General features: G+C 36.4%; 1 protein-coding gene across 2 annotated transcripts in view; it reads right to left on the bottom strand.

Moving 5' to 3' along the window:
- camkvb (CaM kinase-like vesicle-associated b) overlaps window positions 1-16,742 on the bottom strand; it is a 50,024-nt gene extending 33,282 nt beyond the window's left edge. Inside the window, exon 1 of one of the 2 annotated variants that reach the window (XM_059529752.1) lies at window positions 16,513-16,742. The gene's annotated coding sequence lies outside the window, so the exon portion shown is untranslated. The remainder of the gene's footprint in view (window positions 1-16,512) is intronic. The other variant, XM_059529751.1, reaches the window with a different exon arrangement.
- Window positions 16,743-23,905: the final 7,163 nt, after the last annotated feature.

Here is a 23,905-nt window from a genome sequence, read left to right as displayed (position 1 = left end):
ACTGCAGGAAGTCTGCCAAACCTATCCAACACCGATCCAAACACCCCATCCAGAACACATTGCTAACATTTAAAAGAGGAAAGAAAGTCACAAATGACACCTCTTTAATATCGCAGTTGTTTCTCCAAGACATGAATAAAGTTAAATAGATGTCAACTTGAGACTTTTGCCTTCTCATTTATCTCCAGAGAAATCCACAGTAATCTTATGTGTCTCAGAAGTAGGGCTTGGTGATAAAACGATAGCTACAATTAACAATATATATAATTTTTCGATAAATGTCAGAATGAAATGGCTACTCATTTGAACCGCGACACAAGGACCATTTATCTGTTTGGCTCAAAGTTCAAACGGCAGCACCGCGCGAGCTCACCACAGAAGAGTTTACTCGCTGATGAGATTCTGTTGCACGGGCACTAAACAGGAGATCCAGTGTGAGATCCAGTGTGAAGCCACTGAATTGAACAAAGAATACAAATGACTCATGCTTTAAACTAGTTTCTGAAAGAAACTTTAATAAATTTACATCTGCAACCTAACTCAAGCTACTACTACTGTCAACTCAAGCTACTGTCAAATATGCATTTCTAAGAGACAAAAAATTAATAATAATAATAATAATAATAATAATATTGCAACAAAACAATACGGTGAAAAAAAAAAATTGAGTGCCATTTCATGCATGAGACACTGCAAAAGATGCGAGCACAACAGTCAAACGCATCCGTATTTGCACAGAAAAAACAATGGAAAAGCAACACAACTGAATAAAAAACCAGTAAAGAACTACTACTGTATGTCTGTTATTTCATGTTTGCACCATAGTGACAGGCTGAAAGCTGATGTTGTTTTTAAAGAACATTTATAGTTAATAAAAGTCTACTGGTGTTTTACCTTCAGTCATTTTGAATTTGAACTTTTGACTTTTGAGATTTTTCTAAAATAATTTTCCTCATATTATTTCTGAACAGATAATATGTATAAGACAAGTTTGTACAATATGCAGTTGTAGTTTTGCATCTTTTCTGCAAAGATATTTGTTTAACATTTACATCATGGTGACAACTTCATGTGTGCTGCACTTGAAATAGAATTTTCTTTAACTAGATAAAGAAAATTAAGAAATTTTAATAAAGAAAAATATAATCATGTTGTCTTTACATTTTCAAGTTGATCAGTTAAAAATCATTGAAAAAAAAAAAATCGAGAAAATTGTGGAAAAATCGAGATTTACATTTTTTGCTAAATCGCCCAGCCCATTTCTGACCATAAAGAGAAGTCTAAAACCACAATTGACAGACTGGCTTCTAAAACTTTCACTTAGCAGCAAAAATTTGCCTTTAAACTTGAAAAATATATATATATACTAATAAAGGTTTTAAGATCCAGAATATACTGCACAAAACCTTTATGGTGCTTTATAATGTTTTTGTGCATTTCGTGGGGCTTAATAATAACAGAATCGTGTATGCACAATTTCAGATTTGGATCTGTCTCGTCTGACTGATAGCCGATCTGGCAGAAAATGGCAGTATCAGAGCTGATACAGATACTGAGTATTGGATTGGTGCACCCCTAGCAGAAATCTGCGCCTTGTTGCTAGGAGACCTTGACAAATGAAAACAACATGTGTTCTAGGCTTGCTGCAATAGATGGTGCTGAAGGTAATACCAATGTTAAGCCACAACACTGGTTACGTCACTTTTTCACTACGGCACCGACCCTCACCATCATTTTGATTTTTTTATAGTAATAACAATCATTTAGTTCAATAAAACGACAGTCGCATCACAGATCAGATTTCATTTATCCAGTGAGGAGAGTGAGGAGAGTGAGGAGAGTGAGGAGAGTGAGGAGAGCTGACTGCCAAAACGAGTGAGGTGAGACAGACAGACAGACACGATAGTGGATGATTTAGTTTTAAAATGAATGCAAAAGCGCCTGTTTGACAATATTTTAGATTTTGAAAAGCCTGCCGACTTTTGCCATTTATCTTAGGTGACATTGGAAGTTTTTTTAAACAGTCGTTTCTTATTTAATTGGTTCCACATTGTTTGCTGATTTTTACGTTATTTAAATTTTGTGTAATTTATTCATTTTATTTTTTCATCTAGGTGTATGCCATGCATCCAAGCTTTCTTATTCATTTGGCTAATAAACGTTCTATGTTTTATTGTTTATTATATATATTAGCCTATACATGTTTACTTATTTCTAGTTTTGTATACCTATTTAAACTTTATGTAAATTATTTGTTATTTTATATTAGGCATAGCCTGCTCCATAACATGGTGTATTTTTATTTGTTTTGTTAATAAAAGTTTTGTTTAAAAAAAGTATATACAGTACAGGCTAAAGCAAGTTAAACATTATATTTTGTTGTTGGATTCAAGCAATTGATGCCAAATTGACACTTTTAAGCTAAAGCAAAAGAAAGCAAGGAAAAGAGGGAAAATTCAAACAAACTAAAAACAAACAATTGCTTTACGCAGAATTGCTGCCATTTGAAAGTGAAAGTAAAATGATTATGCCGCTTTTAAAAGCTATTTAAAAGCGAAGGAAACGAGGAAAACAGGGTACGCCCACCGCCACGGTGATTATCAGTGTTGTCACACATTGATTAAATTGTGGGAAAATTTCTTAAATCAGCTGAAAATGTCAAACATGTTTGATATCCTATGACTGGATGGAATCATAGTCTGAATCTAAAAAATCTGAGTCTGTGACTACACAATTTTCTATTTTCTGTTAAATCTGCAGACTGGCTCGGATGTTAGGCAACTAGCATAAACTTATCCTAACCGTAAATTGGGGGGAAATCAAAAGTAGTGTAATTTATTCCAGCCATTAATTTGAAAGACGTTTTCAGACTGCAAACTCTGTGGTGCTGTAGATTCAGTTATGGAAGGGTGCCATGAAAACACTGGTCCATGGTATGAGACACTTAAACACAGCTTTCTAATACTGAGAAGCTGTGATGAGTGGGGCGGGGCCGAGGGACGTGGGAGCGAGGCCGGTGGAGTGATTGGAGATGAACTACACCCGATCGACCCGCCGGTCTCGAGGCCCACGGAGGAGATGGAAGGATATAAAACTGGAGCGACGACAGTGAAGGACGAGAGAGGACCAGGCCTGGGCTTTTAGTTGTGTTTTGGTTTTTATTTGAGCACACCAGTCGTCCGTGAGGGGCTGGTGCGCTGTTTTGTGTTTATTTTGTATTATTAAATTGTTATTTGATTGTCCGCCGGTTCCCGCCTCCTTCTTCCCGATGATTATTAAGGTTTAATTTATTACAGAAGCATTAAAACAATCAAAGATTTCCATCTAGTGCATGTTCAAATAAGAGGTGCATCCAGTGTAAAAAGAAAATAAATCCGACTTGTGCAGCTCTTTTATTTATTCAATGAAATCAGTCTTTTAAATTTCAATCTTCATAATCCATATTGCTATCTTTGTCTTTTTGTCCCCAAAAGTAAGACTTTTTAAAATTGTAATTTTGTGGCAGGGCGGTGATACCTTTTTGTAGCCCAACAGGAAAACACAATAGCCCCAGACATCAGGCTAATTTATTTTACGAGCAATAAGGTCAGGTGTGGCAATCGTTTCACATTATGGCTCCCACCCAAACAATATAGAAAAAAAATCAAGTTTAAACCCTTCACTCCTCACACACTTATCTGACCATTCTGCTCCGCTATTGTTTGTTGCCTTGGTTACAAAGTCCCTCAATGCCATTTCACTCTACAGTTCCAGTAAATTATTGAGTGAAAAAAAGAAAAACGCACATGGTTTGGGAGCATGATGTTATACAAGGCTAAATTTAGGAGCCGCCTGTGCCAGCACTCATCGTCCAGAATTAGGAGGAAAAAAGGAAATGTCTTGCTTTTTTATCTAAGATCAGGCAGTTAAAATAGAACATTTACATGGACAGGCACATGAAGATGAGGTCTTTGTGTGGGTAACTGGAAGCACAGTGAACCATATGAATGAAATCCTTCTGAATTAAAGCTTTTAAATACGCTTGGAAGTATTTGACGACATGTCCCACGCACACTCAATTCATATGTTGGATATGTTCTGCCTGACGAAGTCGACTACATCTCTGTAAATCAATGAAACTGCTCCTTCTCACTACATAGTCTGTCGCATCCTTCTTTGAATCACCAAAAATGCAACACTGATTAATAATAGTAATTGTGCTTACTACAGAGATTTATCTAGATCACTCAACATAGTGTTTCCTTTTAAATTTGATTTAAATATATATATATATATATATATATATATATATATATATAATTAAAAGCCACAACTGTCAGCCTCCAAAAATGTCTTTTTGGGGAACCTGTTTAGACTAGCTTTTGGTTTTGAAAAGGGGACTATATCTTATTTTTTCATTTGTTCTATTCATATTTTGCATGCTACTTGTTCACACAGAGTCAGCACAATTGTATGCTAGTGCATTATTACTGAAGAGGAACATGAAATTGGCTTTGACTAATCTAGTGCAATTTAAGTATTTAAGGCCTTCTTAAATAGTTCTAAGAGTAAAACTCAGGCACTTCATTCAGCTTTTACACACTAGGGTGGGCTGTAACTCCAACTATGTGTACAAATATGCTACCTGTCAGATCTCCAGAAGGTTGCTCTTTATTGATCTCTACATAGACATTCATGCAATACAGTCCAAATACTCAAGTCCTGGTAGTTTTAATAAAATGGATGTTACCCCATCCTTCACCCGATAGAGTGAGTCTCTGGCAACTGGATCATCCAGCATTGTTACACTGTGTCCTTCTGCAAACATTATTAAATCACAGCACCTGTGACAGGCAAATTTACAAAAACCAAATAAAGACATACAATAACTTACATGGACATTTTAATGTGCCAGTCGCTGTCGATCAAAAAATATTTTTATTGGGATAGAAATCAACACCTTGAGTGCAGTATAAATCTGTTGTCAAAAATGGTGCAGAATAAAAAACTGTGTGCCCTTGACACAACACAAAAGTGGCATCCAACATATAAGTGGATTAAACAGACTTCTGCTTCATAAAAGCAACTGTTTGCATATCAAATACATAGCTGTTAGAGCTTGTCTTATTATGCACTTCTTTTGCTGTAGTTCTCTGACTTAAATTGACTGATGAATGTGCTAAGGTAATGAAATGTTACACTGCACTATGAAAAAAGTTTAAAAAGCATGTGAGAAAAGATGATGTTGTGGATCATGGGAATAAAGTCATTCCTCATACAAACGATTCAGAGAGATGAAAATGTCTTCAGTTGGCAGCATGAATCAATGCGGAGGTGAAATATTAATCAATTTTGGATTTAAAATTCCCCTTCAAATTCGCTATTTATGGAGGCTATCAGCTGGAGAGGAGTTTTGAAGTTGCCTCATGCCACAATTAACCCTTTCAGCAGAGAGTTGAGCATTAGCTCTGTTTTACCATTCTTTTGTGTCTCTGAGAAAGTTTTGACGTTATTGTATGCTATGTTGTTTGTAGAAAACAAAATGAAAGAATCTTCCCTTCAGTCAATGTATTTGGATGCCTATATTATATATTTTTCTTTTTACTATTGGAGTAAGCAATAGTCTGCCAAAAGATGATTGACATACTTGTGGTGATGGACCATTTTGGACACATTACTGTTTCCCCGGAAGAGGCAAAAGTCTGCAGCCTAAAAAAAATCATCCAGCTGGGACATATTCAATAGTATCAATGCTTAAATCTTACGTCCTGCTCAGTGGTGCAGAGCTGAACAAGATCATTCTCTTAATAAAACCTGCCACAACTATACTAGAATAATTTGTCAGAACGACTATGCTAAATTAAAAGCTCTGACCTCTTGTAGTCTCTCCCCACGAGACACAGTGCTGCCAGTGATGATGGATCCTTAAATCATAAAGAACAAGAGAATGGAACCATCTAATCTCTATTAACGTCACACAACCATTACTGGTGCACTTTTTTCTGTGACTTTTATGCATTTGTCTTAATGAAGCTTTAACCACTACATAATTTCATTCCCAAAGCCATTAGCAGAATGGCTAATCAATTATCACTTATGCTGATTACTGTGAGCACCAGAATAAATATATTAAACACAAGTTAGCTAAGGACCTCTGAGTTTGCTAAAGCTAACATGCTCTCGGCCAACAGAAGTTACTTTACACATAATCATTCAGTGAGACAAAATATGGCTGCTTCCTCCAGTTTTGCTGATGGTGTGACATTTTCAGCTTTGTGTGATTTTTTTTAGCACCTCCATCAGATCAATATACATTTGGAGACACAGAGAGAGATAGGCTCACCCTGGTTGTTATCTCTCAGGAAAAGACAAAGGAATGCAAACACATGGTGCTTTTCCACTGCATGGTACGGTACGGCTCTCTTTTGGGGGGTTTTCCACTGGGTACAGTACCTGGTACTTTTTTCAGTACCACCTCGGCTGAGGTTCAAAGCGAGCCATACCATTAACAAAATGTGATGTGTAAACCCTGCTGATCACTGATTTGCCATGTAGAGAATCACCACTACATGCATCATTGAACTTGCGACACGAGACACTAGATCAGCTTAATTAAATCAGCACAGCCAGCAAAGATCGAATGCAACTTTTAAAAAACAAATGCAACAGTTTCAAACGAGCACACCTTTTTTAAACAACAAAATAATGGCTGTTTCATGGTCTGTTGAGGAAGTACAGACGTTTCTCTCATTGATTGCTGAGGAGTGGATCAAGCAAGAGATTTATGTGACAACGTGGAATTAAAAAGTTTTTCAGGAGGTCGCAGCAGTAGAGGCGGCATAACTATAATGACATATCTATAATCCCGCCCACTGTAAAGCAGTACTAAACTGCTGTGGAAATGCAAACTGAGCCATGCTGTGCCATACCATGTAACGGTACAGTGTCCCAGGGGTCAGTTACCTATTGACTGAGTTCTTCAACACCGGTGGCCTACAAAAGCAAAAACTCATTCATCAACATTCATAAACATTAGTATTGTAATTTTACTGTTGTTCTGTACATAAAATAACAAGACAATAATAATGCTAATAATTTTAACAGCTCTATTATTACGTTTAATAACATTCACTCATAGTGATCAAATTGGGATCTGTAATATTTTCTAAGATATCTTCTAAGAATGGGGTCTGATGGCCAAAAATATTATTTTACTAACTTATTAATGGCATCAATACTGTTGAGTAGTGACTACTTTTACTGTAGACTACTTTTAGTAGTGACTTTTAGTGACTACCGGGTTTAAACTTATGGTTAAAATTAAACAGGCCCGTTAAGGCTGTTCTGTTCTGTGAAAAAAAAAACAATGCTACATAAAAGCTGTACTGAAAAATGCCAGCTATGACCCACCTCAGCAGACATGTTCTCATCAGCATTGAGAGTTCAAGACCTCAGCAGTGAGGCACTGTGCAGAAGAATGATGAAAATATTAACTTTTAACTTGAAAATGCCATTTATGGCAAAAGACAACCATATAGAATGTTTATATAGAAAGAATAAAATAAATAAATAAATAAATAAAAACATACATTCTATGTTAACAGCCCTGTAGCAACCCTCTACGGACACTTTGGCAATTGACTCGCCTTTGGCTAGTACATCTTTTTGTTTACTCGCCAGACTGAAATACTCTATATAATACAATATATATATAGTTATACTACTATAGTTATGCTTGAATCTGATTGACTGATGAATGCTCTGAGGTGTGCAATTATTTTCAGGGAAACGCATGGCGAACATAGTTCCAGGCAGCTGTCTTGACTGCATTACAGTTCCATATCACTTTGCATAGTTAACTGTAATAACGGTCACGCAGTTTGCACAAAAAGGAATTGCCAGCACCGCCCTGACGATTTTATCAGTTAGCATATATAGTGAAGCAACTTAAAGGCTACACATGACATTTCCCACTAGTGAGGTTATAACAGCGCTGTTTAGAGATGCTGCTGCAGAACACTGTTGAGGGACGCACAGAGGTAACCTAATTCACACAAGCTCTCTCTCTCTCTCTCTTTCTCTGTTGTCTCTGTCTCTCTCTATCTCTTTCTAATAACTTCATTAATAACTGCATTAGAATGTTATCAATGGTTCATGCCTCCATTACCAGCTTTAAAATTAAGTTTTGGAACTAGCAAAAGAGGCATTGGATGAGATGCGGAAGAAATAATCATACTCAAAATTGCAATTTAAGTCCAAAAAAATGGACAAATCTCTTTAAATATATCATCTGATCGATGTCTTGAGGTGTGGTAACTGTAGTTTAAGCGGAATAATTGAGGACAGGCCGTTGAATTAATGGAAAAATAATGCACACACGAGGTGGTGATGCGGCCACGACGAAAAGCGGATTCTGTATGTTTGTAAAATGGCACAGCTTTAATATCTGAAAGTACACTCTTAACATCAGTCAGCCTAGAAGTCAAGCATTATAATATGATAATCAAGTATTATTTAATAATAGAAGTTTAGTGATTAGAATTAAACTTGGTAACTATGTATGAATGAAAATTTGTCATTATAACTGAACTCAGGACTGGTGGTTGTGCTTTTTTTTGGTCATTCAGGGGGGAAAAAAACTAAAAAGTGGGGGGAAATTTGGAAAAAAAAAATGGGAACAAAATAATTTATTATTATTATTACAACCCGAATTCCGGAAAAGTTGGGACGTTTTTTAAATTTTAATAAAATGAAAACTAAAAGACTTTCAAATCACATGAGCCAATATTTTATTCACAATAGAACATAGATAACATAGCAAATGTTTAAACTGAGAAAGTTTACAATTTTATGCACAAAATGAGCTCATTTCAATTTTGATTTCTGCTACAGGTCTCAAAATAGTTGGGACGGGGCATGTTTACCATGGTGTAGCATCTCCTTTTCTTTTCAAAACAGTTTGAAGACGTCTGGGCATTGAGGCTATGAGTTGCTGGAGTTTTGCTGTTGGAATTTGGTCCCATTCTTGCCTTATATAGATTTCCAGCTGCTGAAGAGTTCGTGGTCGTCTTTGACGTATTTTTCGTTTTAAGATGCGCCAAATGTTCTCTATAGGTGAAAGATCTGGACTGCAGGCAGGCCAGGTTAGCACCCGGACTCTTCTACGACGAAGCCATGATGTTGTTATAGCTGCAGTATGTGGTTTTGCATTGTCCTGCTGAAATAAACAAGGCCTTCCCTGAAATAGACGTTGTTTGGAGGGAAGCATATGTTGCTCTAAAACCTTTATATACCTTTCAGCATTCACAGAGCCTTCCAAAACATGCAAGCTGCCCATACCGTATGCACTTATGCACCCCCATACCATCAGAGATGCTGGCTTTTGAACTGAACGCTGATAACATGCTGGAAGGTCTCCCTCCTCTTTAGCCCGGAGGACACGGCGTCCGTGATTTCCAACAAGAATGTCAAATTTGGACTCGTCTGACCATAAAACACTATTCCACTTTGAAATAGTCCATTTTAAATGAGCCTTGGCCCACAGGACACGACGGCGCTTCTGGACCATGTTCACATATGGCTTCCTTTTTGCATGATAGAGCTTTAGTTGGCATCTGCTGATGGCACGGCGGATTGTGTTTACCGACAGTGGTTTCTGAAAGTATTCCTGGGCCCATTTAGTAATGTCATTGACACAATCATGCCGATGAGTGATGCAGTGTCGTCTGAGAGCCCGAAGACCACGGGCATCCAATAAAGGTCTCCGGCCTTGTCCCTTACGCACAGAGATTTCTCCAGTTTCTCTGAATCTTTTGATGATGTTATGCACTGTAGATGATGAGATTTGCAAAGCCTTTGCAATTTGACGTTGAGGAACATTGTTTTTAAAGTTTTCCACAATTTTTTTACGCAGTCTTTCACAGATTGGAGAGCCTCTGCCCATCTTTACTTCTGAGAGACTCTGCTTCTCTAAGACAAAGCTTTTATAGCTAATCATGTTACAGACCTGATATCAATTAACTTAATTAATCACTAGATGTTCTCCCAGCTGAATCTTTTCAAAACTGCTTGCTTTTTTAGCCATTTGTTGCCCCCGTGCCAACTTTTTTGAGACCTGTAGCAGGCATTACATTTTAAATGAGCTAATTAAGTGCATAAAAGTGTAAAATTTCTCAGTTTAAACATTTGCTAAGTTATCTGTGTTCTATTGTGAATAAAATATTGGCTCATGTGATTTGAAATTCCTTTAGTTTTCATTTTATTAAAATTTAAAAAACGTCCCAACTTTTCCGGAATTCGGGTTGTATTATTATTATTATTATTATTATTATTATTATTATATGAACTCTACTAATAAGAACAATATAAAATGCACCAAGGATTAACAAGCTAATGGATTCATGAATATTAGTTATGTGCGATTTGTCGAACTGATTTGCTGAAATCCAACAGCGACAGCGATTCTTGCACCTTCACACAAGAGAGTGTTTGGCGAGTGAAAATATATCTGTTCTAAACTTACACTCAGCCTCCAACTCACACTGGCAAGTAAAATCTGAGAATGTATTAGCCATTGACTAATATTAGACATAATTTAGTCCAGAGTGAAGATTAAGTCACATATGCAAAAGATTTACTCGCAATGTTGAGGGTTGCTGTAGAAAAGCAGCAATAGTGCAGCCATTAACTTAACATAATATTAAACATGATTTAATTTTTCATTTGAACTCAATTTCATAGCATTATATTTGCAGTTGAATTTTCTAGGTAAATGCATTTATGATGCTTCTGAACAGCTATAGGCAGCCTTTGTAAATGTACCTTTTTGTGGTAATACAGATACAGGTTCTGTCACTTTTGTAGTGTAATGATGCCATTAGGATTTTCTGTCTGGATCAGTACCCACCAGTAAAAGATGTTCATATATCTTGACACTCTCCAATGATTAAGAGACCGAGTGCAATGTGCTTTCACCTACAGCATGTATTAGGGCTGGGTACCGAACTTCGATGCCTTTATGGTATCGAACGAAAAATTTCGATACTATGAGTATCGAAAAATTATTTATCTTTCGGTGCCAAATTTCGGTTCCAAAAGCCAAGCGGCCGTTTTTTGTTTTTTGTTTTTTTGCCAAGCGGCTGTGTCTGTGTGAGCTTGTAGCATACGTGCATGTAAGGACCTAAATTCGCCGTGATTGGCTGTCCACCACCACTTGACGTGACGGGGAGGATTTCTGAAGATACTCGCAGTCACACAACACAAGTGTAGTTGTTTTTTCTCAAAACGTTTCCGTTTTACAATGCCAAAGAGGTCTAAAGTGTGGCTACACTTTATTAAAGTGGATGCTGAATCAGCAAAGTGCAACATATGCGATAAGAGTATTGCAACCAAAGCAGGTGTTAATGAAGCATTTGTTTGGATGTGTTTTGCCCTCCCTCCCTGTTTAGTTTTGTCTACTCCATTGCGTATCTTGAAACACGCCCCCTTTCACGTCGTCTAAAAAACAGAGAGAGAGAGACAGGTTTATCCGGTACAGCGAATTTCTCTAAGCAGCAGATCTATCCAGATGGTGAAACACTGATTTCCACACCGGTTTCGTTAAACAAAATAAACTATTATTTTAAAAGATTGACTCAAAAGAATCATCGGTTCACTAATCGGATCATGAACTTGTATTACCGAGCCAAAGATTATCTATTATTGAACATCTTGAATGAATAAAGACTTCAAGTTCATCTGTAAAGCACATAAAGGTATCGTTTGAGTTTATAAACTTCTATTTCATGCATGATCGTATGGATCTGCTAACTGAATGCAAAGTGTGAGTTCTAGAAGAATGTTTGTGTCTTGATGAGCATGTATCGCTCACTAGGAGTCGCTAAATGAACAGCTGCTGTTCTTTTTTTCTTTTTTTCTCAACGGAGGATCAGTTGCCCTATTGGTTAAAATCCCCAAACTGTTTACTTAAATATTAAATTAATAAATGACATCAAAACAGGGGCGTTTGCGTTATGATGTGGTGGGCTGCTGTGGGCCAGAAAGTCCAGGGCAACTTTTTGGTCCCAGTCCACCCCTGAATGGCGCACCCCTATACTAATAATGTTATCCTGAGTGTGAAGTGTTACCAGAATTTGTTTTAATTAAGGTGAAAAATAAAAGTTTTGTGTTTAATGTATTTGTGTTGATGTTGAAATGGATTTTAAAACATATGGTATGGAAAAAATATCGTTAGGAGCCGGTATCGAAACTGAGGTATCGAAATTGGCACCGGATCGAAAGATTTTGAACAATACCCAGCCCTAGCATGTATCAAAAGTAATAGTCAATACGCTTTGTATTCTATGTGTATTTGGATTCCGTATTGTATTCTATGTGCATTATGATTCCACAGAGATGAAAAAAGCAATGTCAGACCTTATGCTAACAACTGATTCATTAAGCAAAGTAAAAAAAAAACAAATTAGACATTAATCAGGTTGCTGGCTTAAATTATTGTCCACTTTATTGCAACATTTACTGTATCTGCTTAATGGAAGACAGTCAGTCAGACCACAAAACTCATTCAGTAGCCACAACTTAGTGGTTAGCAGGCGACATGAATCTTGCAGCATTTCCTGGAGCCATTCCTCTTCTTCTCTATATGTGATATCCTGTTCTCTCTCTACATTCAAGTGGTAGCATTTAATTTACTTGAAGGTAGGGGTGTGCGTCCGATATGACAATTTTTGATTGTGGACGATAAAAATGTCTCCATGATCTGCTTTTGAAGAAATATCGTAGTATCGTGTTACAGCGCACATTCTATCAGCTGGAGTTCTGGCACCTCCATCATATACTGTACAACGCACATGCATTCACAGCAGTGTTAACTCAGCAGTAGAGTTACTCTCTCATAATTTGCATGTGCTTTTACATGTTTAATTCGCACACTGGTCTGACCTGTGCTTTTTCTGAGCGCCGCATACACCCGAAGCTGTCAAACAATACCTGATTATTGAACTAAGTTATCTTTTGTGTAGTTGGTTATGTCTAAAATTAAAGTTGGTTATGTCTATAATTAAAGTAAACAGTTGAGAAAAAAATGGATACGTGCCTGTATAAAGAGATGCGTGAAGGTCTTAAAGTGACAGTACGCCTATTAAACATGCAGCCTACTGTCATTACTGTCAAGGAATGATCACCCTAAAATTTCATTTCTGTCATTATTTACTCACTGTCATGTTATCCCAAACCTGTATTAATTTCTTTCTTTTGCTGAGCACAAAAGAAGATATTTTTGAAGAATAACCAAACCAAAACCAAACAGTCGCTGGTCCACATTGAATTTGAAAGTAGCAAAAAATACTATGGAAGTCGCTGTGGACCAGCAACTGTTTGGTTTTCCATATTCATCAAAATAGCATTCATATTCAGAAGAAGAAAGAAACTCAGGTTTAAAACCACTTTTGAGTGAGTAAATGGTGGTATAAAAATAAAACACTATGACAGAATTGACAGACAGCTGACAGAATTTTTATTTTTGGATGAACTATTCCTTAAACATTAATAAAACAACAAAACACAAAGACAAAAATCACTCACTGCTCTTGACTGAAGAAATTAAACACAGATGCTTTAGGAATCAGTTTATAGTCTTTTATTTTTATATTTGTTCATTCAATTTGAATGCTCCTGCAAGGCACCAAACCCCCAACTGCTCCACAGGCACCACAGCATAAATGGCTGCCCACTGCTCCGTGTGTGTGTTCACGGTGTCTGTGTGTTCACGGTGTGTGTGTGTGTGAGCACTTTGGATGGGTTAAATTCAGAGCATGAATTCTGAGTATGCGTCACCATACTTGGCTGTACAGTATATGTCACGTCACTAAATACACCTATTGTACCTGAAAATAAAGCCCTTTTTGTTTTTCTTTATATGTGTTTCTTTTATCTTTGTTATTAAAAAAATAAGAACAAAGATTTTTATCTATAAAAATATATTTATCCTAAATATCTGGCATTCTTGTTTTTGTTTTTTGTTTTTTACCTCGAAAGGCTTTGTCTTTATAATAGGGACATTAGTTTGGCTGTAATGCTCAGACAACTTGCAAAATAGTAAAACCAAAATGACAAAAAAATTTGATAAAATTGTGATATTTCCATATCACCAACCCCTACTTGAAGGCAGTGTTCACAATACACTAAGCCTTGCAGAACCTTTAAATACTGATTACACGACTTCCTAGCATTTGCAATCCCAAAATTCAAATTAAATATCTTTCAAAAGTGTGATAATATACAATATTATAATAGTTTATAATCCATCTCTTGGGGGAAAATAACAGTGGATAACTCTATTAGTATGATTTTCTAATAAAAGGAAAGCCAGCAATCTGCAAGAAAAGATTTAAGTGATTTCACTATATGAGCAGTGGATATAAAGGAATAGTTCACGCAAAAATGTAAATTTGCTGAAATCTTACTCATCCTCAGTTCATCCAAGATCAGTTTATTTCTTATTCTGATGGCACACATTCACTGCAGTGGATACACTGGTGAGCAAGTGACGTAATTCTAAATTTCTTCAAATCTGTTCAGGTGAAGAAATAAGCTCATCTACATCTTGGATGGCCTGAGAGGGAGTAAATGTTAAGCAATTTTTAATTCTGGGGTGAACTATTCCTTTAATAACTGTGCTCACAGTCTGTAAAATACAATTCAAGGGTACATGTAATCTATTCCAAACAATACACTGCTCATTATTCATGTCAAGGAACACTCAACAAGCAGCATGCACAAGCTGAGTGACAAAAGGGGTCAACAGTTTCCCACAAGCACTTGCAAAAGACCACCTGAGACACAGAGATGGATTTCATATGCTCTTAAGCTAAAGCAACATCATCAGCACAAATTCTAAGGCAGAAAAAGAGAATCCTGAAAGCGCTAAACCATGTATGAATCACTTTTTTTCTTATTATAATCATGCTTACTGTCCTACAACTAACAGTATCATTTCTGATTAGCTTGATATGCCAAGCCAGCAGAGCATCTCCTATTATGCAAGGACACAAGAGGATGCTTGTAAAATGTTGGTGCAACTATCCAAAGGAAGAGTGAACGGTTGTTCACATTACTGACTTCCGTTCTTAGTTTGGGGTCCAACAGTATGGAGGAACTTTGGTGTTTATCACTGGAGAAGTAATCTATTGTCCGATTGCTGCCTTTATGATGCCATTTACATTTCAGCACCATGGACAGCAGCACTATCTGCACAACCCATATAAAGCAGTTAATTTTAGTACTAAAAACTTGAAGGCAAGTTATGGCTAATGTATACTATTATCATGTGACAACTCCACATTACTTTTATACAGCCACTAATGAACTCTTGCATATTACATAATGCAAATAAAAATGACAATAATAAAGAATGGATATACAAACACTATTTTATTCTATTTTAGGTTAGCATAATGACCTCAAAGCATCTAGGTAATAATAGGAATAACATAATATGGTTAACATTTACAATATATGGGAACTAAATAAAGGCATCATTAAAAGAACTAATGAATACTCGGGAATAATAGACCATATATGTTCAGGCTACTACTGAATAAATTGTGGTGAGTTTGTTAAGGATAAAAAGGGTCTAACACTACAAAATATATTTTAAAAAAAATATATTTCATAATGTAATTGTTGAAACTGACAAACTGAATTGGGGGAGGGGTATTTTTGTGCAACAACTGAGCATGCAGCAAGAGAAAAAGATGGGCTACTTTTATACTTCATTATTATAAAGACAAAATGTGATGAAGGTCGTCCTTCTTGAAAATACGCTCTTAAGCACAGAATTGTTTTGTTTGTTTGTTTGTTTGTTTTGTTTTGTGGTCTAGTAACTAGTGTATTGTGAATGAAACATCTATCATTCCCTAATGATGGCTGACAGTTTCACACGACTCTCTTTTCAACAAGTAGTCCAACGTTTACCAACTACTATTTTGCAAATGAGCAACTTCGTGCATATTGATCTCATCAAAACGTCTAATAGGCTAAAGACCCACAGATTAAATATAAGATATAATATTACATGACTTTTCAGTAGCATTATTATTTAATATAAATACATTATACTAGACTATTTATCATTTAGAATTTTTTTTTCATTTTAAGATAACACACACATACAAAATATTTTGTTTAAAACAGGTAACGTACAGACGCATAACATTATAAAGTCTTCCGCAGCAGTGCGTCTTTCATACAGCACGTCACATCAAATAAATATATAAATAAAGATCAACACATTTCTTAAGTTTAGCATCTATTTTAAATCAATTTTGATATTACTCGGTACTTATGTAATTACATTGCGCTGCAACATGAACACTCACGTAAAGTGTGACCAAACCAGTGAATACATCACTGTTCTGCTCTTAAACGTTATTATTATTAATAAAGCCAACAAAAAGCTTTTCTTCGACGAATATTACGTACTAATCCACTCCACACACTTAAGTTCTGTTCAACGCGCTGTCACGTATGCAAAACTTACTTTTCCAGTCGTGAAAAGACGAGAAATGTCCTCAAGTTCTCAGTCCAGAAGTAATGAACTTCTTTTCGGTGTCCGTTAAGTTTTGACGGCTATTCTCTGCACAGTAACGGTCGCAAAATCCGCGGATGCCTTCCCATCTGTTTTGCGCCAGCGGGTTTTTTTTCTCAGTAGCGATAGGATGATGGAGATGAGCGCGCGCGAACGAGAGAGAAAGAGAGAGGGTAAGAGCAGCGCGCGTGAGGGAAATAATGCACGCTAATGTGACTGGCGTTTCTAGGGGTGTGGCCATCTAATATCATAAAGGCAAATATTAAGAACTTAACTTGTCATTTAAACTTCTCCTGTTGCTGGTCATGAGAAGAAGCAAAAAAATCACTGCACGATATTCGTTTCTTTTAATTAGGTAATGAAGCAATTAACACATTTACAAAAGTACTCTATAGTGCTATTGGGCAAAACTGTTTATATAGCCACTTTATGATAATACATTTGCAAACATCATATGAAAGATTATCAACTTGTGCACCATCATAAAGACAAACTATGATTAAGGTATATTAAAGGAATAATATGAAAACACTGTGTTATTCCATTATCAATTAGCTTGATGATCTCAACATCATTAAATAATAACAGCAAAATATTAATGGTTATCATTACCATTATTTGTCCAATGCACCATTATGAATAATTAATACTCATGGATATTTCTCCATTAATGTTCAGACAACTACTTCAAATGAATGACTGAAGATGGGCTGGTTAAGTGTATTTATTGCAAAGTCAAAGAAAAGAAGAGTCAGGCGCCAATAGAACATGCTATTTATAAATATGCATAGAAACCAAAACTGGTCTATACAAGTGTCTAATTTGAGGAAAAATGAATTCACTGTCAACAACTTATCATAAATCACAGGAAAGATTTTTACACATCATCATAAGGAGAAATTCTGATTAAGGTCTCGTAATAATATATACACAATACAAAGGTGTATTATAGAGTCAATTAATGACATAAGATTAAAGGAAACTGTACTGAGTTTGAAGTGTTCAGAAGGACATACTTTGGATCACAATCTTACAGAGACCATTTTATACCTCTTCTTTCAGTGAAACAGCTGAGCAGATGGGGTCAATGTCAGCTACCACAGGGAATTTGTCTTTGCTAGCTTCACTCTTACTTGCGATAATAGTTTGCCCCTAAGGGTCTCAATGTCTTAAAGAATTAGTTGAAGCATACGTATATAGTGCCTGCTTGAGTGGCTTCTCATGTTTGCCTAAATCCATCTCACATAGACAGAAAATAAAATGGAGCCAAGAAATATGATCAAGCATGTGAAACATCTTGACTCAATCTACTTATGATTTTATGATTGATTTCTCATCTATACAATATATGTTAATATATATATATATATATATATATATATATATACACACACACACAGTATTGTATGACTAAAGAAAACGTCTCAGGTTACGAATGTAACCATGGTTCCCTGAGAGGGAACGAGACACTGCGTCCTCTAGGGGTCGCTTTGGGGAACACCTAGTCGTGACCGAGCGCCAACCTCCCGCTCTCTCTCGTGAGGCCAATAAGGAAGTGACTAAAACTGCAATTCATCGACTGGCCGCTTGAGGCTGGCTTGAAAAGGGAGTCAGTTCCATAGACTCCCCATGTTAAAATGCCCAACTTTACAGCAGGAAAAAACATGTTTACAGCCTGGTTCAAAAAATGATTTTGGTCTAAATAGCTAATTTTGCCCTTCATGACAACTCATCCGTTTAAATTATATTAAGACTTAAAGTTCTGCATAATTAAGGGCGTAGCCACTTGAGTGACAGGTGGATTGCCGCTGCTGACACTGCCGTCGTGCTAGGTGGGTGTGGCTTCAGCAACTAGCTCCCGCCTTTTTGCCCATTTTTAATTGTCCGGGAGAGTCGCGCTGCCAAGATGGCGACGGCCCGCGCTACACACTTTAGGCTTCAAAAACACACTTCAGGAGACTACGGGTGACGTCACGGACACTACGTCCATGTTTTTATACAGTCTATGGTTGTGACCCGTGTCTGAAGCATACTTTGAAAAACTCTAACGTGTTGGCCGGCGACAGCCTCTGACGTCACTACCGGCGCGACTATAAATACGCGCCCGTAGGACCCGTCACTTATCTTCTTCGTGAAGCTTGCGTCCGAAGCATGGCAGGGAGCTAGAGGACGCAGTGTCTCGTTCCCTCTCAGGGAACCATGGTTACATTCGTAACCTGAGACGTTCCCTGTCAAGGGAACTTCGAACTGCGTCCTCTAGGGGTCACTTTGGGGAACAGTATTCATCGGTGTTCATCTTCAGTTCTCTCTTCACAGCACTTCAGTCAGTGTACTGTTTGAGTGCATGCATTACTCCGGGATATTGGTTTGTTTGAACTCAGAGGGAGTGTCAGCCACATTAAAAAAGTTAACAGCTTAAGTCAATTTTGGATTAATGCATATTAGAAATGCGAACCATTTAAAACGATTCAGTTCGATTTGGTGAACTGAATGATTCGTTTGTGAACCGGATATCCAGACTGCTTTGTTTTGAACTCTCTCACACAACAGACACTGAAGAGAAGACAATGCTGAATAAAGTCGGCGTTTTTGCTATTTTTGGACCAAAATGTATTTTCGATGCTTCAAAAAATTCTAACTGATCCTCTGATGTCACATGGACTACTTTGATGATGTTTTTCTTACCTTTCTGGACATGGACAGTATATCGTACACACAGCTTCAATGGAGGGACTGAGAGCTCTCGGACTAAATCTAAAATATCTTAAACTGTGTTCCAAAGATAAACGGAGGTCTTACGGGTTTGGAACAACATGAGGGTAAGTTATTAATTACATAATTTTGCTATCTGGGTGAACTAACCCTTTAATACATAAATATTGCCCATGTAATTCCATTAATGTAATATTTTATGCACCTTGGCAGACTGTAAAATATTGTCTTTGAAGTTGTTCAAAAATAAAAGGAAAATTGCCAGTCAAATCCGATCTCTAAAACTCAAAAGAACTATAGCCAGAAGCTTTATATATATATCAGATTTTTATTCCTGACTCCCATGTTATAAATACAAACCTGAGATGAGGCTATACAGTACTTGCTGTTTTTGAATATAGGGTAGAGCTCATCTGTGGTATAACAGTGCTCATGCACTGTTAACATCACCACATTACACAAGCCTGTGTTACTATGGTTACAGATCATCACAGGCAAATACGCACAGCATGGATATTATGACTGGTGAAACGGAAGGGGGACAAAAACAAAGTGATGTTTACATCTTCAAAATATACTGAGGTGGTTGTAATCATCTACAGAATGGATTAAAAGATTAAAGCGCATTCGCCAATAAACACACAATGCTCAAATCAGTGAATGCTTATGCTTTTTAAATGAAATATTGCAGTACAGTAAACTCAAATTATGCATTTTGGTTTCAGAATGAGCATTTGTGGTGAGCAATCATAAATTGTGAAGACCTGGACCTCCTGAGATGTGACCCACTGCTCTACAAATACACATTAAATGTCCCCTGACACTCACAATTTATAAGGCATCCAGTAATGATTTTTTTAGCGGCACATTATATATAGCAACCCAATATGTCTGAGGCTCTTAGAAGAATTAAGAAAGAAACATAGGAATTCTAATGGGATGTATGGAAGAACCCTGGGGGTTGGAAGTTGATGTTGATCTGGTTGGATCTCCTTCTTACCACAACAGATCTCTCAGCTGAGTGTATAGCAAGGATTTACTAATCACTGTGATGCCTCCACTGAATTACTAAAACTCAAGAACAAATCCAAACTGACACTATTAATTTCCTTTTTCTCTTTAAATGAATAATTCATCAGTGTGTGGTACCAAGAAAAAAAAGTGCTTGTCTTTTTAAATCAAAACATAACTTACTCCACTTCTAAAACAAATTTCCATATGGATGATTTTTCTTATTTAGAAACTAAAGTGGTTTGTGATGCTGACTTGCATTAAAGGAGGAGGAATATTTCAGAGGTTTCCATCATGTTTGAGGTATGCTTTCAAAATTTGAGTCAACACTGAAGCTCTGTCCTGAAAGTTGACATTAAACTGATTAAACAGAATTTTAAAGAAAATTCCTGGTCTTGAACTGAATTTTTTTTTCCTTTCTTTCTTTTTTTCCCCTCATTGTTTTACTCCAAAAATATAATGTAAGTCCAAAGGTTTTTTTTTTTTGCAATAATGCCAGAACCACCATTTTGGGTCCCCAAGCAACCTTTCAGAAACAGCCTCGGGAAGCTGCTCTGCTGTCCTATATGCGCAGCACCTTAGCTACAGTATATACAGTATATAGACAGCAAGAGAGTGAAATTAACCAGACCCTGCTGAAAAGCAGTTAGATAAAGCTTAAGGAAAAAATCTGTTGTGCCAATATATAAAATACAAATGAAGCTTTCCAATCATTACACCCAAGGCTGGACAGTTTGAAATGACTGCTTTATTGTGGCATAGAGTTTTTGTAAATAAGTATAAAAGCACTTTCACATGATTTGCATCAGTGTTCTCATACCGAAAAGAATTGTTGATCTTAAAATAATTATGAAATTCCTTTATATTTGTGTAAGATGGGAACACACAAGAGTTTTTGACTGTGTAACATTTTTTTCCCAGTTTATTTTGTTAATAAAGATTCTTAAAAGAAGTTGCTGAAATATTGGATGTTATTCATGTTTAACCTATACATTGCTACTCCAAAAAAACAAAATCAGTTAAAAATATCACCTTAAGATAAGATGATATTACAGGTTGCCACTTCTCTCCTAAGAGCTTCACATCAGGCTAAAGTATGCAGTTGTTTAAGACACAGTGTCTAAAGCATTTCATAACATTTAAAGTAAAAAAAAAAAAACTTAAATTCAGTCTTAATACATGTTAAATTGCCCTTCCGTGGCACTATCTGCAGCGCTTGTGTGTTGAAGCTCTGACGCAAGTCACGTGAAAGGGACTTAACACCTTCCTAATTGTATTTATGTCTCCAGAGTGAAACTTTTAAATTACTATCTTAGAACGCTGCACTACAAACAGAACAAATGGGAGCTGAGAGGTGACTATGAGCTTTCTAAAGCATTTAAAATCAGTACAAATGCCTCTTCAGTCCTGCATTTCTCCCATTTTAGAAATCCTATCTCAGAAAATATTCTCCCTCTATCATCTGAACTGGCTATATATATATATATATATATATATATATATATATATATATATATATATATATAAACTCTTACCTCAGAAGGGACAAATATTTGTTTTCTTTGTCTCTGCGAAATTTGATCTAGAAATATAATTCAGTTCCAAGAGATGCATTGTCTTTACATTTTTCCTCTAACACTTTCATTGTACAATCATTTCAGAAGGTGTAGTTGTACATGGACACTGGATAAGAAGACTAAATGGTTAACCTGAAGACAACTGAATCAAAACATCTTTCTTGCTTCCAAAGATGAAGTGTGCCATTTTTACACCACTAATGTCATAAAACAGAAATGAAAAACGAATGTATTAAATTGGTTGTTGCAGGAAATCAGCCTACTAATAGCTTACTTAGAGCTCTGCATAATAAGCTGGGACAGGAGAAAGCATTTAAACACTGGAAAAAATTACACACTTCACCTATAGGTGTTAGAAAAATGGGTAAAATGATTACGTCCTGCAAACAGCACAGATTGAACATTATCATCATCCACAGCCATTTTCTCAGATGATAACTCCTCACCAGGAACAAAAAAAGGGACCTTTATGTCAGGGTCTCCTTTTAAAGGTCTCATTCTCTGCCTCTTTTCTGACAGACTATAATTAGAGAGATTTTCCAACTAACAGAAAAGTGCTTAGAGGTACAAGTCAACAGTTCACTGATAGATGTGACCTGAGTCGGACTCTTCGTAGGAATAATTGACAACAGACCCGATGCGGTAATGGGGCTACGACATGAAACGGAGTGGCTGTTACACTGCTGCAGTCTGGAATTGAACTGCTGGTTTTGTCTGGTCAGAGGAGAACTGTCCCCCCAACTGAGCCTGGTTTCTCCTAAGGTTTTTTCTCCATTCTGTCACCGATGGAATTTTGGTTCCTTGCTGCTGTCACCTATGGCTTGCTTAGTTAGGGACACTTCATTTACAGCGATATCGTTGACTTGATTGCAAATGATTGCAAAGATACTATTTAAACTGAACTGAGCTGCATGATGACATCACTGAATTCAATGATGAACTACCTTTAACTGTCATTTTGCATTATTGACAAACTGTTTTCCTAATTAATGTTGTTCAGTTGCTTTGACATAATCTGTTTTGTTTAAAGCTCTATATAAATAAAGGTGACTTGACTTGATACCTCGGGTGTACATTATTTTTCAATATTTGAACAGCTAGAGTGAATTATTCTGCATATACCATGGTTACAACCCATGAAGACATTGTTCAGATGTGCTTTTTTTTCTTCAAGATATTACAAGACAGGTTTGTGTCCTTAAAACACTCTTGTGTGCAGGACTCATTTTTACGCATCTCAACCTCAGCTGCTCATTTCAAAACTTTGTCTGTGAAGTCTGTGAGTCTTTCAGTGTCCAGCTGCAGAGTCTCTATTAATAGTGAAACTGTAAGGTAATCTGCTTCAAGAACAGCAAAATTAAGACCTTCAAACTGATAAATGTCATTTAGCTTTCAGTTGAGAACTATATTACAATTGAGGGACAGCAAGACAACACGTTTCTGTGTGTGCATGTGTCTGTACTGTATGTGTGTGCATGCAGTGTGTACTGTATGTGTGTGTGTGTGTGTTTGTGTGTGTGTGTGTGTGTGTGTGTGTGTGTGTGTGTGTGTGAGAGAGAGAGAGAGAGAGAGAGAGAGAGCAGCTGAAAGACTAAACTAAACTAAACATTCTCAATATATATATATTTTTTTCCATGGTCTTTTGTATTTTAATTTTAACTAACAAATTACAATAAAAAGTCCTTAAAACTTTATGTATGAAGACCTTTATGTACAACAGCACAAATATCAGTGATTATTAACAACTGAAATTTGATTTGGGGGAAAAAAAGGAATAGAAAAAAGAGTCAATGTGAAGCAAAATGTGAAAAACAATTTCCCTAAAACAGATAATTCTGTAATAATGATATTACAGAAATCTGTATGATAATATTAGCATTTGATGATTAAAAATATAAATATTAATTTAAGTCCTCAGGTAAGCTAACTGTCATTTTATTTTTATAGCTGTAGCTATTTATCTTCATCTGGTTTGGTATCCTATTCATCCTATTGTAATAATAATTGATGAAGTTCAAGGTCTATACTTTATTTCAGATGG

This window comes from Carassius carassius, chromosome 38, assembly GCF_963082965.1.
Source record: "Carassius carassius chromosome 38, fCarCar2.1, whole genome shotgun sequence".
Taxonomy (NCBI): domain Eukaryota; kingdom Metazoa; phylum Chordata; class Actinopteri; order Cypriniformes; family Cyprinidae; genus Carassius; species Carassius carassius.
This window is presented reverse-complemented; position numbering and strand designations above follow the sequence as displayed.